This window comes from Engystomops pustulosus, unplaced genomic scaffold, assembly GCF_040894005.1.
Source record: "Engystomops pustulosus unplaced genomic scaffold, aEngPut4.maternal MAT_SCAFFOLD_588, whole genome shotgun sequence".
NCBI classification, from domain to species: Eukaryota; Metazoa; Chordata; class Amphibia; order Anura; family Leptodactylidae; genus Engystomops; species Engystomops pustulosus.
Window position 1 is genome coordinate 17,501 of NW_027285467.1, and position 11,794 is coordinate 29,294.

The following is an 11,794-nucleotide window of genomic DNA, read 5'->3' on the forward strand; positions in this document are numbered from 1 at the left end:
AATCCCCTTCTTCCATTTTAGACCCGATCAGGGGATTGGTCAGCCCAGCCCTGGGGTAAGAAGAGGGGTTGGGGTCGGTTCGGCTTCGGGTGCCCCGCTCGGCCAAAGTTTCCCCTCGCTTTGGAAGCACGCGAGGTCGCGGAGGGTGTCGGGGTTATTTTTTCGGCTCCCTGGCTTCGCGGGAGCGGCCTTCGGCTAGGGCCGAGGCCGTCCGGCCCGCGCAGATTTGGACCGGGGTCCGGGGCGAGTACCTGCCTCTCTCACGAAGGGAGTGTCACCGGTAAGAAGCCTCTTCCCACGTCTGCTTGCCGACTTACGCTCGCCCCGACGAGAGGCCCAACCGAAAGAGTGGAAAGGGGCAGAGATTTCCAGGGTCGCCCCACCAGGGATGCAATACCCCAGTGCAGACTGTCGGCCCTGCCCCGAACCTACTCGGTGGTTTGAAGGTTAACCTCTTGGGGAAAAGCAGCGATTCGCCTCGCGGTGCGTGCCTCCGCGGATCTAAACCCCCTCGATCGATGTGGGGCCAGAGGACCCCTTTTCCCCGTACGAAACGGCCGGCTCACCATGGGCTCGACATCCGTGGGTCGGAGAGTTGAGCGCTTACGCGCGGCGGGACCTTATAACCTGCAGCGGCTGAGGAGCGAAGATTTCCAGGGTGGGCCCCCGGGGATGCCATACCCCGAGCAGCCAGTCGGCCCCGCTCCTAGCGCGCTGACGAGCAATGGAGTCTTCCCCGCGGCAGCCACCGCCCTCGCCTCGCCGTCGGTCGATGAAGAGCCGAGTTCGCCCTCCTCTGCTCGGGACTCGGAAACGGCCTGGCCTTCGCCTACTCCGTCGGGCAACTGCCTTCCGCCAGCCCCTTCCCTCGAATCCCCTTCTTCCATTTTAGACCCGATCAGGGGATTGGTCAGCCCAGCCCTGGGGTAGGAAGAGGGGTTGGGGTCGGTTCGGCTTCCGGTGCCCCCGCTCGGCCAAAGGTCCCCTCGCTTTGGAAGCAGAGGGTGCCGGGGTTATTTTCGGCTTGACGCCTAGTCCGGTCCCTGCCGGTTCCCGTGGAGGCCCGCGGTCAAAACCAGCTCCCCGGCTGTCGGAGCCGGAGCCCCGCAGCCCGAGCGGACGCACCGAGTCCCTCATGTAAGGGATAGCCGCCCCTACGGAACGGCCCGGACTGGGACCAGGCACCCCCAGGCGCCGAAGGGGTGGGTCGGCCGTGTTGCCGAAGCTTAGCCGGCGCTGATGACCGCAGCCCCTAACGATGCCCACAGGCGGGGGAGCCAAGGAGGGCACTAGGAAGACGTGGCGGGGTCGGACGGCTCAATTTCCAGGGTGGGACCCCGGGGGTTCAGTACCCCGGGCATCCGGTCGGTTTCGCCGGCGCGACCCCAAGCCTTCCACGGCCCCCTTCGTGGGTGCAGGGATACCGTGCAGGGTGCAGGCTTAGACGCCAATTCCCCAGAAGTTTTAGGGATAGGGTTTGTCCGGGCGCCACCGCAGCGACAACCTCGCAAGAAGCTCTCTTCCACAAAAGCACGGGCAACGTTCGTGTGCGAGTGTTGGTCTCCCATGGTCTACCGACTCCCCCGGGCGGCCCAAGCGTTACGCCCACGGCCGGGCCCTCGAGCAGGCGCACCCCTGGTGCCTCTCGTAAGGGAAGGCTACGGTCCTCAACCCCTCGTATGGCGGGGAGGGCGCATTTGAAACGCTAAAGGACGAGCCCTGTTCGGGACCTGGCGGGGATCCGCGGATTGGCGAGAGGGATGGGTCTGCCGTTGGTCAGAGGGGACGCACCCCTGGGACGCAGTTTGGCATTAGCGACCGATGGCCCATCTACGACCATGTACTCCGGGAGCGCCAAGGAGGACGCGGGTGGGCTTTGGGGGCAGACTCAATTTCCAGGGTCTGGGCGCCGGGGGTGCAATACCCTTAAGCGCTCATGTCGGTTTCGTCTGCCGCCCGCCTCTGGCCCGGCTCCTAGTGACGGGTGCTGTGAACGTGCGATCGTGCTTGCGGTTGAAGAGTTCAAAGGCTACCGCTGGGGATAACACGCCCGGGGAATTTAGAAACCCCCCCCTCCGCTACAATCTCTGCTTCTGCCGGACTCGGAGGGGAGCCGCCCCGGGGGCGACCGCTCCCTCTCCTCTTCCGCGGCGTGCCGCGCGCTTCGCCGTCAGCAGCGGAGCGAACCTTTTTCTCGGTCCGCAGCTCTTCAGGCGTAGGCGGGCAGCGCTAACAGGGTACACTGGGGACCACTCGACCGCAACCGCTCCTCCGACCGACGAGCATACCTACCGCGGATACGCCACGGTGGGTCTAAGCCTCGTCGCCGCCGCGAGGAGCAGGCGGGAGCCGTCCCTTTTCGTGCTGCGGAAATAAACCGTGGACACAGAGGTGTGTCTGCGCTCTCCGACCGGGCGGGGGGCGATTGGACTTGCCCGAGGGACACTAGGCGAGGCGCTGCCGCGGGAGCCGGAGCTCCGCGCTGGACGCTGCCGCCGCCAACGCCGCCGCCCCCCACCCACGGTACGGTGGAGTACGCCCGTTCCATACGCTTCGTAGCAAACCTCAGCCGAAGCAGAGAGTCCTACCGCTGTGGCAGGAGCGGGGCCGTGCGAGGACCACACTGGCACCGCGCTACACAACCTTAGGCAGAGGACGACAGCCGCTCACGGGGAGCGGGGGATTGATGCGCGACCAAGACTGAGGCTAAGGAACGCTTTACCATAAACCGGCCGGGGCCAATACCCCTGACCGAGCAAAGTGCCCTGCCCCGCCGGATCGCGCTGTGTCAGATCGATCAAAAGAGCGGAGAGCCGAGACTCTACCGCTGGGAGTTTGTGGAGAACGGCCTGGCTTGCGTCCCGTCCTCCCGCCCTCGACCTCACATGGCTAGCCTCACCCGCCGGGAGCCACCCCATTGGGGACCGTAGGGCGGAGAAGGGGTCTCCGCGTCCGGAATTTACTTGTGGAGAACGGCCTGGCTTACGTCCCGTCCTCCCGCCCTCGACCTCACATGGCTAGCCTCACCCGCCGGGCGCCACCCCATTGGGGACCGTAGGGCGGAGAAGGGGTCTCCGCGTCCGGAATTTACTTGTGGAGAACGGCCTGGCTTACGTCCCGTCCTCCCGCCCTCGACCTCACATGGCTAGCCTCACCCGCCGGGCGCCACCCCATTGGGGACCGTAGGGCGGAGAAGGGGTCTCCGCGTACGGAATTTCTTGTGGAGAACGGCCTGGCTTACGTCCCGTCCTCCCATGGCTAGCCTCACCCGCCGGGCGCCACCCCATTGGGGACCGTAGGGCGGAGAAGGGGTCTCCGCGTCCGGAATTTCTTGTGGAGAACGGCCTGGCTTACGTCCCGTCCTCCCGCCCTCGACCTCACATGGCTAGCCTACCCCGCCGGGCGCCGCTCCATTGGGGATACGGTACGGCAAAGCGCGACGCCGCACGATGCCAACACTTTGTGCAAAAACCTGGCAGAGTCGACCAAAACCTCGCTTCTTTGACCGGTATTTTTGATGCTTTTCTCTGCCGCCGAAGGTGCACTGAGGGTCGGATCGCCCAAAATTTTTACCGGTCGTTTTGGTCTGCGGTTCTTCCGAGAGGTGCCCGCCTGACAGTTCTTTTTCAGCAGCCTCCGAAAGGCCATCCAGCGGGCAAGCCAGGGGTTGGCAGCCGCCGGCGGTGAGCCTTCCCCGGCCGGGGCAGACGGCTCCGACCGCAAAATTTTTTCGACTTTCGCCGAGGCCAAAACCCCATGCACTTTTAAAGCCTGCCCGCAGCGCCGTCTCCTGTCAGACGTCCCTTGCCGCCTGCGGTGGTCCTCGCCCGGCAGAGAGAAGCCGGAGTCGCCCCCTCTCCGGTTCTTTTTCACCATTCCGGAGCTCTGAAATCTGCCGGACACCGAGTGACCGAGGACGCTTCCAGGAGGGCGGCAGCGAGAGGCAGAGTGCCACCGGTCGGGTCGCCGGTTCTCCCACACTTTGAAAATTTTTCGCTTGTTCTGGTGGGATGGAGAGAGAGCGTGGCTTATGCGCCCTCTGCCCCGCGGTCCGCCCTGGCTGGCCTTACGCCGGTGGTTCGCCAGGCCACCGGCACCTTGTACGGCGGGGACGGCGTGGCTTATGCGCCCGTCAACCCACCTACTCGCCCCGGCTAGCCTTTTACCCGGAGGGCGCCACGCTCCGGGTACCAGTGAGCGGCACGAACCCAGTCATACCATGCCGCTCACCTCGCGCCCTCTCCGGCCTCCGCCGCGGAGACCTCCCGCTAGGACCTGCGGGGGGCGATTTCTGCCAAAATCTACAAAGTCCCCGATGGTTAAGGACGTAGACTGTTGAGCGGGACCTACACACTCTTGTAGCCGATGGGGCTCGCCATTTCCCGCAGAAAATGGACCACCTCCCGCAGAGGAACATGAAATGCCCCTTCCCGCGGGACCCGAAGGACCGCTCTGTCCGAGCAGGCCTCCAGGACCACGGCACGCAAAAGCGACTCAGTCCCGCTGGCATTACGGATCTGACTTTGTGCAAAAACCAGGCAGAGTCGACCAAAACCTCCCTTCTTTGACCGGTGTTTTTGTTGCTTTTCTCTGCCGCCGAAGGTGCACTGAGGGTCGGATCGCCCAAAATTTTTACCGGTCGTTTTGGTCTGCGGTTCTTCCGAGAGGTGCCCGCCTGACAGTTCTTTTTCAGCAGCCTCCGAAAGGGCATCCAGCGGGCAAGCCAGGGGTTGGCAGCCGCCGGCGGTGAGCCTTCCCCGGCCGGGGCAGACAGCTCCGACCGCAAAATTTTTTCGACTTTCGCCGAGGCCAAAACCCCATGCACTTTTAAAGCCTGCCCGCAGCGCCGTCTCCTGGCAGACGTCCCTTGCCGCCTGCGGTGGTCCTCGCCCGGCAGAGAGAAGCCGGATTCGCCCTCTCACCGGTTCTTTTTCACCATTCCGGAGCTCTGAAATCTGCCGGACACCGAGTGACCGAGGACGCTTCCAGGAGGGCGGCAGCGAGAGGCAGAGTGCCACCGGTCGGGAAGCCGGTTCTCCCACACTTTGAAATTTTTTCGCTTGTTCTGGTGGGATGGAGAGAGAGCGTGGCTTATGCGCCCTCTGCCCCGCGGTACGCCCTTGGCTAGCCTTACGCCGGTGGTTCGCCAGGCCACCGGCACCTTGTACAGCGGGGACGGCGTGGCTTATGCGCCCTCTGCCCCGCGGTACGCCCTTGGCTAGCCTTACGCCGGTGGTTCGCCAGGCCACCGGCACCTTGTACGGCGGGGACGGCGTTGCTTATGCGCCCGTCAATCCACCTACTCGCCCCGGCTAGCCTTTTACCCGGAGGGCGCCACGCTCCGGGTAGCAGTGAGCGGCACGAGCCCAGTCATACCATGCCGCTCACCTCGCACCTTTTCCGGCCTCCGCCGCGGAGACCTCCCGCTCTGTTCTGCGGAGAGCGATTTTGGGCAAAATCTACAAAGTCCCCGATGGTTAAGGACGTAGACTGTTGAGCGGGACCTACACACTCTTGTAGCCGAAGGGGCTCGCCATTTCCCGCAGAAAATGGATCACCTCCCGCAGAGGAACATGAAATGCCCCTTCCCGCGGGACCCGAAGGACCACTCTGTCCGAGCAGGCTTCCAGGACCACGGCACGCAAGAGCGACTCAGTCCCGCTGGCATTACGGATCTGACTTAGTGCAAAAACCTGGCAGAGTCGACCAAAACTCCCCTTCTCTGACCGGTATTTTTGTTGCTTTTCTCTGCCGCCGAAGGTGCACTGAGGGTCGGATCGCCCAAAATTTTTACCGGTCGTTTTGGTCTGCGGTTCTTCCGAGAGGTGCCCGCCTGACAGTTCTTTTTCAGCAGCCTCCGAAAGGGCATCCAGCGGGCAAGCCAGGGGTTGGCAGCCGCCGGCGGTGAGCCTTCCCCGGCCGGGGCAGACAGCTCCGACCGCAAAATTTTTTCGACTTTCGCCGAGGCCAAAACCCCATGCACTTTTAAAGCCTGCCCGCAGCGCCGTCTCCTGTCAGACGTCCCTTGCCGCCTGCGGTGGTCCTCGCCCGGCAGAGAGAAGCCGGTTTCGCCCTCTCACCGGTTCTTTTTCACCATTCCGGAGCTCTGAAATCTGCCGGACACCGAGTGACCGAGGACGCTTCCAGGAGGGCGGCAGAGAGAGGCAGAGTGCCACCGGTCGGGTCGCCGGTTCTCCCACACTTTGAAAATTTTTCGCTTGTGCTGGTGGGATGGAGAGAGAGCGTGGCTTATGCGCCCTCTGCCCCGCGGTACGCCCTGGCTAGCCTTACGCCGGTGGTTCGCCAGGCCACCGGCACCTTGTACGGCGGGGACGGCGTTGCTTATGCGCCCGTCAACCCACCTACTCGCCCCGGCTAGCTTTTTACCCGGAGGGCGCCACGCTCCGGGTAGCAGTGAGCGGCACGAGCCCAGTCATACCATGCCGCTCACCTCGCACCTTTTCCGGCCTCCGCCGCGGAGACCTCACGCTCTGTTCTGCGGAGAGCGATTTTGGGCAAAATCTACAAAGTCCCCGATGGTTAAGGACGTAGACTGTTGAGCGGGACCTACACACTCTTGTAGCCGAAGGGGCTCGCCATTTCCCGCAGAAAATGGATCACCTCCCGCAGAGGAACATGAAATGCCCCTTCCCGCGGGACCCGAAGGACCGCTCTGTCCGAGCAGGCCTCCAGGACCACGGCACGCAAAAGCGACTCAGTCCCGCTGGCATTACGGATCTGACTTAGTGCAAAAACCTGGCAGAGTCGACCAAAACTCCCCTTCTCTGACCGGTATTTTTGCTGCTTTTCTCTGCCGCCGAAGGTGCACTACGTGTCGGATCGCCCAAAATTTTTACCGGTCGTTTTGGTCTGCGGTTCTTCCGAGAGGTGCCCGCCTGACAGTTCTTTTTCAGCAGCCTCCGAAAGGGCATCCAGCGGGCAAGCCAGGGGTTGGCAGCCGCCGGCGGTGAGCCTTCCCCGGCCGGGGCAGACAGCTCCGACCGCATAATTTTTTCGAACTTCTCCGAGGTCAAAATCCCAGGCACTCCGACGGAAGGTCCGCCGCGCGTCTCCCGTCTGACGTCCCCGCCGCTCGCGGTGGTCCTCGCCCGGCAGGGAGCTGCCGGATTCGCCCTCTTACCGGTTCTTTTTCACCTTTCCGGAGCTCTGATATCTGCCGCACACACAGTGACCGAGGACGCTTCCAGGAGGGCGGCAGCGAGAGGCAGAGTGCCACCGGGCGGGTCCTCGGTTCTCCCACACTTAGAAAATTTTTGCGCTTGTGCTGGTGCGAGGACGTAGGTCTATCGACCGGGGCAAGCCTGGAGGGCGGTAGCCGGGATTGGCGCCCTATTCCCGGCTAGCTCTCGGAGGCTTCACCCGGTTGGAGGTTGGAGCTCCGACTTCCATGGGCATGTTCCTCACCGGGACCTACGACCAAGTGTGGCCGAGGGACAGTGACACATTCCCGGGTAGCCTGAGTGGCTGCTCCCGCTGAGCTACTTCCATGGGCACTATTCCTCCCCGGGACTTGCCGCCAAGTCTTGGCCGGGGGACAGTGACACATTCCCGGGTAGCCTGAGTGGCTGCTCCCGCTGAGCTCTTACTTCCATGGGCATGTTCCTCACCGGGACATACTACCAAGTGTGGCCGGGTTTCGAGCTCCAAACTCGGCTTGCACTTGGTCGCTTGGGGGGTCCCCTCCGCTCCGGGAAGGGCGCCCTCCAGCGGGCAGACGAGGGTACTTCTAGTCTGCCCGAGCTCCATGGGGCCCCTCTCGCCCCTAGGCTCCCCGCCCAGGGTTCCAGGGTCCCGGATAAAGCCACCCTGCCGAGTTCGGTATAGGGTACCGGGCCTGGCTGGAATCACGCCGGGATCGGTGAGACCTCCTCGGCCGCGGCTCAGCCTCCAAACTCCCTTTCGCGGTTCTCTTCCCTTCAACTTCCATGGGCATGTTCCACACCGGGACCTCCGACCAAGTGTGGCCGGGGAACAGTCACCCATGCCCGGGTAGCCTCAGCGGCTGCTCCCGCTGAGGTCAACTTGGAGGTTGGAGCTCCGACTTCCATGGGCACTATTCCTCCCCGGGACCTGCCGCCAAGTCTGGCCGGGGGACAGTGACACATTCCCGGGTAGCCCTGAGCGGCTGCTCCCGCTGAACTCTTACTTCCATGGGCATGTTCCTCATCAGGAACCAACGACCAAGTGTGGCCCAGGGACAGTGACACATTCCCGGGTAGCCTGAGTGGCTGCTCCCGCTGAGCTACTTCCATGAGCACTATTCCTCCCCGGGACCTGCCGCCAAGTCTGGCCGGGGGACAGTGACACATTCCCGGGTAGCCTGAGCGGCTGCTCCCGCTGAGCTACTTCCATGGGCACTATTCCTCCCCGGGACTTGCCGCCAAGTCTTGGCCGGGGGACAGTGACACATTGCCGGGTAGCCTGAGTGGCTGCTCCCGCTGAGCTCTTACTTCCATGGGCATGTTCCTCACCGGGACATACTACCAAGTGTGGCCGGGTTTCGAGCTCCAAACTCGGCTTGCACTTGGTCGCTTGGGGGGTCCCCTCCGCTCCGGGAAGGGCGCCCTCCAGCGGGCAGACGAGGGTACTTCTAGTCTGCCCGAGCTCCATGGGGCCCCTCTCGCCCCTAGGCTCCCCGCCCAGGGTTCCAGGGTCCCGGATAAAGCCACCCTGCCGAGTTCGGTATAGGGTACCGGGCCTGGCTGGAATCACGCCGGGATCGGTGAGACCTCCTCGGCCGCGGCTCAGCCTCCAAACTCCCTTTCGCGGTTCTCTTCCCTTCAACTTCCATGGGCATGTTCCACACCGGGACCTCCGACCAAGTGTGGCCGGGGAACAGTCACCCATGCCCGGGTAGCCTCAGCGGCTGCTCCCGCTGAGGTCAACTTGGAGGTTGGAGCTCCGACTTCCATGGGCACTATTCCTCCCCGGGACCTGCCGCCAAGTCTGGCCGGGGGACAGTGACACATTCCCGGGTAGCCCTGAGCGGCTGCTCCCGCTGAACTCTTACTTCCATGGGCATGTTCCTCATCAGGAACCAACGACCAAGTGTGGCCCAGGGACAGTGACACATTCCCGGGTAGCCTGAGTGGCTGCTCCCGCTGAGCTACTTCCATGAGCACTATTCCTCCCCGGGACCTGCCGCCAAGTCTGGCCGGGGGACAGTGACACATTCCCGGGTAGCCTGAGCGGCTGCTCCCGCTGAGCTACTTCCATGGGCACTATTCCTCCCCGGGACTTGCCGCCAAGTCTTGGCCGGGGGACAGTGACACATTGCCGGGTAGCCTGAGTGGCTGCTCCCGCTGAGCTCTTACTTCCATGGGCATGTTCCTCACCGGGACATACTACCAAGTGTGGCCGGGTTTCGAGCTCCAAACTCGGCTTGCACTTGGTCGCTTGGGGGTCCCCTCCGCTCCGGGAAGGGCGCCCTCCAGCGGGCAGACGAGGGTACTTCTAGTCTGCCCGAGCTCCATGGGGCCCCTCTCGCCCCTAGGCTCCCCGCCCAGGGTTCCAGGGTCCCGGATACAGCCACCCTGCCGAGTTCGGTATAGGGTACCGGGCCTGGCTGGAATCACGCCGGGATCGGTGAGACCTCCTCGGCCGCGGCTCAGCCTCCAAACTCCCTTTCGCGGTTCTCTTCCCTTCAACTTCCATGGGCATGTTCCACACCGGGACCTCCGACCAAGTGTGGCCGGGGAACAGTCGCCCATGCCCGGGTAGCCTCAGCAAGTGCTCCCGCTGAGGTCAACTTGGAGGTTGGAGCTCCGACTTCCATGGGCACTGTTCCTCCCCGGGACCTGCCGCCAAGTCTGGCCGGGGGACAGTGACACATTCCCGGGTAGCTTGAGCGGCTTCTCCCGCTGAACTCTTACTTCCATGGGCATGTTCCTCATCAGGAACCAACGACCAAGTGTGGCCCAGGGACAGTGACACATTCCCGGGTAGCCTCAGCAGCTGCTCCCGCTGAGCTACTTCCATGAGCACTATTCCTCCCCGGGACTTGCCGCCAAGTCTTGGCCGGGGGACAGTGACACATTCCCGGGTAGCCTGAGTGGCTGCTCCCGCTGAGCTACTTCCATGGGCACTATTCCTCCCCGGGACTTGCCGCCAAGTCTTGGCCGGGGGACAGTGACACATTCCCGGGTAGCCTGAGTGGCTGCTCCCGCTGAGCTCTTACTTCCATGGGCATGTTCCTCACCGGGACATACTACCAAGTGTGGCCGGGTTTCGAGCTCCAAACTCGGCTTGCACTTGGTCGCTTGGGGGGTCCCCTCCGCTCCGGGAAGGGCGCCCTCCAGCGGGCAGACGAGGGTACTTCTAGTCTGCCCGAGCTCCATGGGGCCCCTCTCGCCCCTAGGCTCCCCGCCCAGGGTTCCAGGGTCCCGGATACAGCCACCCTGTCGAGTTCGGTATAGGGTACCGGGCCTGGCTGGAATCACGCCGGGATCGGTGAGACCTCCTCGGCCGCGGCTCAGCCTCCAAACTCCCTTTCGCGGTTCTCTTCCCTTCAACTTCCATGGGCATGTTCCACACCGGGACCTCCGACCAAGTGTGGCCGGGGAACAGTCGCCCATGCCCGGGTAGCCTCAGCAAGTGCTCCCGCTGAGGTCAACTTGGAGGTTGGAGCTCCGACTTCCATGGGCACTATTCCTCCCCGGGACCTGCCGCCAAGTCTGGCCGGGGGACAGTGACACATTCCCGGGTAGCCTGAGCGGCTTCTCCCGCTGAACTCTTACTTCCATGGGCATGTTCCTCATCAGGAACCAACGACCAAGTGTGGCCCAGGGACAGTGACACATTCCCGGGTATCTTCAGCAGCTGCTCCCGCTGAGCTACTTCCATGAGCACTATTCCTCCCCGGGACCTGCCGCCAAGTCTGGCCGGGGGACAGTGACACATTCCCGGGTAGCCTGAGCGGCTGCTCCCGCTGAGCTACTTCCATGGGCACTATTCCTCCCCGGGACTTGCCGCCAAGTCTTGGCCGGGGGACAGTGACACATTGCCGGGTAGCCTGAGTGGCTGCTCCCGCTGAGCTCTTACTTCCATGGGCATGTTCCTCACCGGGACATACTACCAAGTGTGGCCGGGTTTCGAGCTCCAAACTCGGCTTGCACTTGGTCGCTTGGGGGTCCCCTCCGCTCCGGGAAGGGCGCCCTCCAGCGGGCAGACGAGGGTACTTCTAGTCTGCCCGAGCTCCATGGGGCCCCTCTCGCCCCTAGGCTCCCCGCCCAGGGTTCCAGGGTCCCGGATACAGCCACCCTGCCGAGTTCGGTATAGGGTACCGGGCCTGGCTGGAATCACGCCGGGATCGGTGAGACCTCCTCGGCCGCGGCTCAGCCTCCAAACTCCCTTTCGCGGTTCTCTTCCCTTCAACTTCCATGGGCATGTTCCACACCGGGACCTCCGACCAAGTGTGGCCGGGGAACAGTCGCCCATGCCCGGGTAGCCTCAGCAAGTGCTCCCGCTGAGGTCAACTTGGAGGTTGGAGCTCCGACTTCCATGGGCACTATTCCTCCCCGGGACCTGCCGCCAAGTCTGGCCGGGGGACAGTGACACATTCCCGTGTAGCCTGAGCGGCTGCTCCCGCTGCACTCTTACTTCCATGGGCATGTTCCTCATCAGGAACCAACGACCAAGTGTGGCCCAGGGACAGTGACACATTCCCGGGTAGCCTCAGCAGCTGCTCCCGCTGAGCTACTTCCATGAGCACTATTCCTCCCCGGGACCTGCCGCCAAGTCTGGCCGGGGGACAGTGACACATTCCCGGGTAGCC